The sequence below is a fragment of the Tachypleus tridentatus genome, chromosome 1 (genome assembly GCF_004210375.1).
Source record: "Tachypleus tridentatus isolate NWPU-2018 chromosome 1, ASM421037v1, whole genome shotgun sequence".
NCBI lineage: Eukaryota > Metazoa > Arthropoda > Merostomata > Xiphosura > Limulidae > Tachypleus > Tachypleus tridentatus.
Window position 1 is genome coordinate 145881736 of NC_134825.1, and position 6621 is coordinate 145888356.

The window sequence follows — 6621 nt, forward strand, 5'->3', positions numbered from 1 at the left end:
TTCTTCACATATTTGATTTGGAATTAGGTACTCTAGCCAAGGCTTAACCCAGTATTTTGTAGTTCAATGTGCAGTACAGTTTACAATTAGTTATATGTTATGTATGTGTACCAGTACAGAATGATCACTGTATATATAGTATACTACAGTATGTGTTGTTGATCACAAATTGTTTTGTAATACTCTTTGGCTCACAATGGATTTGAATATCACCATTGACATTGCTTCTTACATACAGTTACCATAGCAACAACCTTAATGAAACTTTTGCAATGACTGAAACAAGCTTCACGCCTACAAGTACCACTTTGTCCACTTCAAGGTCAGAACATCATGATGACGATGGGGTGTCGCAGGCTGGCTCAACTGGCACAAGTCTCACAACCCTGTATTTTTTGCTTTAGTTTCTTCATCTTTTGTAGATTGAAGCATTTTACCATAGTCCAGTAGATATTCATTTTCAACATTTATTTCAACTTCATACTATCTTGTAGACCAACTTGCATCAACGTTAACACTAGAGATATCAGTATAATTTACAGGCAAAGTGAAATCATTTGTCAGACTTGTGGTGTTTGATAGTCACTGGGTCCACAAATAATCCAATAAACCATTTGGAAAATACTGCCATACTTTCAATAGTGGCAAACCAACGAAATACTGTTCGCAAAAACTTTTCTTTGGGGTAAAAGCCAAAGCTGAGCAATACAAGAGAGAGTGGTTATTTTATTTAACATTAAGAGGGGCAGTTTACTGCTTTGTTTGTAAACTTTTTGCCCCTAAAATTTCCTCGCGTTTTGTTGAAAGAGAAGGGTTCAGTGACTGGAGAAATACTATTGTAATAGATCATCATGAAAGAAGCACTACTCACCAAGACTCTGTGCTAACATACTTAACTCGTAGACAAGGTTTAGGCTTCCGACAAGAGTTAGAAAAACAAATTAAAGAAGAGTGCAGTTACTGGAAACGTCTTGGAGCTTGTAATAGCTGTTATTCATACGTTAACTGAATGTGGCCTGGCTTTTCAAGGAACAAATGAAAAATTTGGCTCACTGCAGAATGAGAATTTTTTAGGGCTGCTTGAGGTCATAACTCAGTTTGATCCATTTTTATCAGGGCACATTTCGAAATATGGAAATCCTGGAAAAGGAAATCCTTCTTACTTATCCAAAACCACCTATGAAGAACTCATTGAACCTATGGCTCAGAGGGTCCACACGTTGATTGTTGATGAAGTAAATTCTTCTGGTTATTTTAGCACAAGCCAAGATCTATCACATATAGATCAGATAAGTGTTGTACTTAAAAGATGGACAGCCTATTGAACGCTTTTTAACCTTTCTGAAACTGAAAAGTCATACCGGTGAGGAAATGGCAAATCAGGTATTGCGGTACTTAGGTGAAGTTTGCAAACTTAATTTTTCAAAATGTAGGGGTAAGTCTTACAACAATGCTGCTAACATGTCTTGGCGTTATAAGGGGATGGAGCAAAAGATTTTAGAAGAAAATAAGTTTACCTCATATGTGCCCTGTGCAGCCCAATCAATAAACCTCGTAGGCCGATGTGCTGTTAACTGCTATCAAGTGGCAGTTAATTGTTTCTCTGCAATGCATTTGTTCTATACATTTTTTTCAGCCTCAACCAGCCAGTGGAAAATTCTTAAAGCTTGTCTTGGTAATGAAAGTGTATTAAAATCCCTTTCTTATACCAGATGGGAGGCACATGCTATGGCAACAACAGCAATTTTTAAAGTCTTTCTTTAAGATTTTAGAAGCTTTAGAATGCCTAGTTGAAGACCGGTCCCAAAAGGGAGATACTAGAAGAAAAGCAGACAATATTGTAAATAAGATACAAGAGCTAGAATTTGTTTTTATGTTTGTCATGTGGGATGAGATTTTGCAAAAGTTTCATAAAGCAAGTCGAATTCTGCAAAATGAGGATGTGAACTTAAAAATGTGCAGAGCTGTACGGATCATTATCTGATCAACTACGCACTTTAAGGGATCTTTAGTTGAAAGATTTGAAGCAGTTGCAAAGGAAATACTACCAGTAATTGATTACAATAAGTTCAAACTCGCAAATCTGTCAAAGAGAAGGTACCCAATGACGAAGATGCACAATAAGTAGATCTGAATGCCAGAGATAAATTTCGTATCACTACCTTCTGCACAGTTGTTGACGAACTAGAAACCCGGATGAGAAGAAGAGGAGAGGTGTACAAAGAAATAGCAAACAGATTTTCTTTCCTAAGTGAAGTGACAAATGATGTCACTTCATCTGCTGAAACTAAAAGGTTCTCTTAGTGTCCCCAAAAGTTAATTGATGCTTACCCAGAGGACTTGGACACTGATCTCTCTGCCGAGCTTCAGCAGTTTCACTCAGATGTGTGCCATAAGTTTAGTGCAACAGAAACTGTGAAAATCAGATTCAGTCATCCTGAACTTTATAAAATAACTTCAGAAGACAAAATTGAGTGTGCGTTTCCAAACGTAGGCATTGTGTTGCGTATATTTTTAACATTAATGGTCACAAATTGCACAGCTGAGCGTTCATTTTCTCAACTCAAGCATATTAAAAATCCCAACAGAACTACTATGCGATAAGACAAGCTGGATGCCTTGTTTATGCTTAGTATAGAAGCAGATTTGTTACACCAAATTAGTTTTGAGGACTTAATAAAAGACTTTGCAATTAAAAAAAATCAAGATTTTTTTTTTTTTTTTTTAATTTCGCAAGGCCTGGCATGGCCTAGTGCGTTAAGGCGTGCACTTTGTAATCTGAGGGTCGCGGGTTCGCGCCAAACATGCTCGCCCTCCCAGCCGTGGGGGCGTTAGCCGAGTAGCTTTGTGCGAAATTAAAAAATTGTTTGTTTTGTTTTTTGGAGTTTCGCACAAAGCTACTCGAGGGCTATCTGTGCTAGCCGTCCCTAATTTAGCAGTGTAAGACTAGAGGGAAGGCAGCTAGTCATCACCACCCACCGCCAACTCTTGGGCTACTTTTTTACCAACGAAAAGTGGGATTGACCGTCACATTATAACGTCTCCATGGCTGAAAGGGCGAACATGTTTGGCGCGAAATCTAGAAGAAAACTTATCAAATTTTAAGTAAACATTAAGGTATAAGTAAATAATTTGCTTACAGAGTTTCAAGTTGAAACTGAGAAATTGTTAACATCGATGTGAACATTTTTTGAATAAAAGGATTTTGAGTAAATTTTTTTCATTTTTGTTAACATCAGTGTGAATTTGTGAACACAAAGTGAGAATTGTTAACTCAGAGTAAAAACAAATATACAATAAAAATAATTATTTTTAATTATCATTAATCAAAGAAGTGATTTCCCACATCATTTCTAAATAAAAGACCTCAGTCATTACTTGATTTTGATGCATGCTCAACCTGTTAAATAAATAAAATAAAAAAAGGTTTGATTTAATACAGAGATGCCAACCATTACGATTTGAGCATAATCATTACGATTTTGATGTATACATTACGATTATACGCTCGTACAGACAAATATTACGCCTTGTTGCAACTCCCAAGTTATCATATATTACATAGGCCTATACAATAAAGTGATAAATTGTTCCCCCAGGGCTTGAAATGGGTGAAAAGGAAATTTTTAGTGATATACAAATAAATTTTGATAATAAATAAAAGACATAGTCCAAATGGCTACTTGCGATAATCATGTTTTTGCTTGAAATAATAAAAAAATATTTGTATCTCCGACGTCTACCAATAGTTTGAGTGCAGTGCTTCTCCATACTGGGTACGTAGGGGAATCCATAGTTACGTCATCAGTGCTTGTCAGTCAATCAGCGCTCGCGTAGATGGGTATTTCTCGTTTTCTAAGCGGCATAGAAACACCAATGCGATCGTTCAAAAATGGAAAAAAAAGAGGCCTCGTTCACCAGATTGTCTTGTTTCTGGCAAATCTAAAAGGACTAAAACTGTGAATCAAAAATTTAGGAAAGAGTATAGTGCAAAATATCCGGTCATTGCATCAAAAGTCAGTGACGGTTTTGTACAGTTTGTCACATCGATTTTTCTGTGGCGCATGGCGGGATAAACGATTGTTCCAGACATACAAAATCGGCATCTTACCAACAAAAGGCTGAGGCGAAGACAAAAACGATGCAGATAACGACATTTATGAGTAAGAATTCAGAATATGAAACCATAAAAGCAGAAGTGATGTTCAAGCAATTCGTCATTGCTCATAATTTACCCCCTAGCTGTATCCAATCATGCAGGACATCTATTCAGAAAAATGTTGCCAGACTCTGATGTAGCGACAAAATATGGCTGTGCTAGAACCAAAACTACAGCCATTGTACAAATGTTTGGTTGTGAAGATGACAAAATGATTTCAAGCATACTTACTAACAGTGTTTACAGTTTAGCCACAGACATGGATGACTCAAAACTGTATCCAGTGGTTGTACGATATCTCGACCCTTTGCATGGAAAAGTTTTGTTCTCTTTTGACAATGGTGGAATGGAAAGAAGCTTCAACGTTAATCCCACTACTGGTTGGTAAAAGAGTAGCCCACGAGTTGGTGGTGATGACTAGCTGCCTTCCCTCTAGTCTCACACTGCTAAATTAAGGACGACTAGCGCATATAGCCTTCGAGTAGCTTAATGCGAAAAAAAAAAAAAATCAAAATTAGTGAATATTCCCCACCACGTAAAGGATTTCTACCATCTCAAGTTTTCCTATTTTGTATTTCCTAGATGTGTTATTGTGCATCTGATGTTATGCTACAGTGAAAATCCAGTTTAAATCAAGGTTGCACTTCTTAAAACATTTTATTGGTTCATATTAAAACTTTTAAACTGGCATTTAGTTTAAATTAGAGTTGGCTTGTGGACAAGCTTAATATAAAGGACAAAAAGTTATAGTAAACAACTGCAAAATAACTCACTTCCTAATCTATAATGTATATCAAATATTTTAAATTGTATTTAAATTTCTAACTTGGAACATGCTAAATCCAGATGAAGTTATTTGCAATTTCAAACTGGGTGGTATTTACTGTTGGGAAGACTCAGTCATAGAAAACCAGGACTCTTCCTTAAAAAACTGTCTATGATTTTTATACTAATTATCTTCTTTTTTCGTAGAACCAATGTAGCTCTGCTGAATGTAAGAAAAAGTAAATTTGTACACAACAAAATAATATTGAAGAGATCTAATTTAGTCCCCAAAAAAATCGTTCTAAATGGTTGGTTACTTTTCAAAAAATGGTGTACTCACGAAAAAAAATTGAGACCACCAAATGTACTAGCTTAGAAAAACTGAGCTATTTATGAAATTGTTGTTCCTAAAGCATATCGTTTTGAAATATTGAAAGTTGCCCATGTACTTCCAATGGAATATCACCTAGGTATCAACGAGACATTTTACAAAATTATAAGGATTTCTTTTGGCCAAAAATAAGGCAAGATGTTTCTCATTTTTGGAAAACTTTTCATACATGTCAATTGGCTGGTAAACACCGCAAGAAAATTCGTCACTTTTTAAAAACCCATCACAGTTTTCAAAGAACACCTCAGTCGTGTTATTACGGATTGTGTTAAGGCAAAATAACATTTGTGTTCAAGCACTTTCACGTGATATGCAATTTTATTATCATAAGGTTAGTTGTATTGTATTGTGTATTGTTAGGATTTTTGAAATTGTATAATCTTTGACAATGTATTGTTATCAATGTAAATATATATATATATAAAATTGTCTAACACTAATTTTGAATTTCCTAAGGAGGGAAGGGTAACGGATTTACCGTTATACATTTTTTTAAATATATATGTGTATTTCAGTTTGATGCATGTGACGTATATTGTTGGATATGTACTACACAACTCCTGCCTGTACTCTAAATTTGATGAAAAAATTTGAAAGTAAGAATCAAGAATTTTATTTTGCGAAAACAGTAGCATGTTCAAACACTGTTGAAACTTCCAAAGTCTCGCGTGATTGGGATACAAAACCGACATGCCGAGACAATTATTATTAATCTGCTTCAGTCAGTGTACTATATCCATCAGAAGCTTTGTGATTAACGCCAATTAATGGGAAAACTACAAGATTTAACCAGGAACGTTTATAGATTTTGAACATCATAAACCATTCAACTTCAGTGAACTACTTTGGATGTTATTATTTCTTTGAGGACTTTAAATATTTTCTTAGAGCTTGTATGAATTACATATTGCCGAGATAAAAGTTAAAAAAATAAACTGATAGAAAATCATTACAAACAAAGATTCGATTCTAACAATGGCAGGTTTTAGAGAAAAAAAACCCAACAAAACAACGCTAGTGGTGATAAAAGATTCCATAGCTGTACTTGTTTGTAATTAAGTACAAAGTTGTACAAATGGCTATCTGTTTCTAGCATTTTCAGTTGACATTCTGTCGTACCACAAGCAAGCTCTGTGGGTGTAATTGTGGACAATTTAAATTGAAGAAAGTCATTGGGTATTGGATTTTTAGTTTATAGTTAACATTGGAACGTATCTTGTTGTATCAAAGCGAAATCTATAAAATTTTATGTACATTGCGTTATTTATTAGCATGAATGTTTCAAGAACTACATTCGTAATGTTCA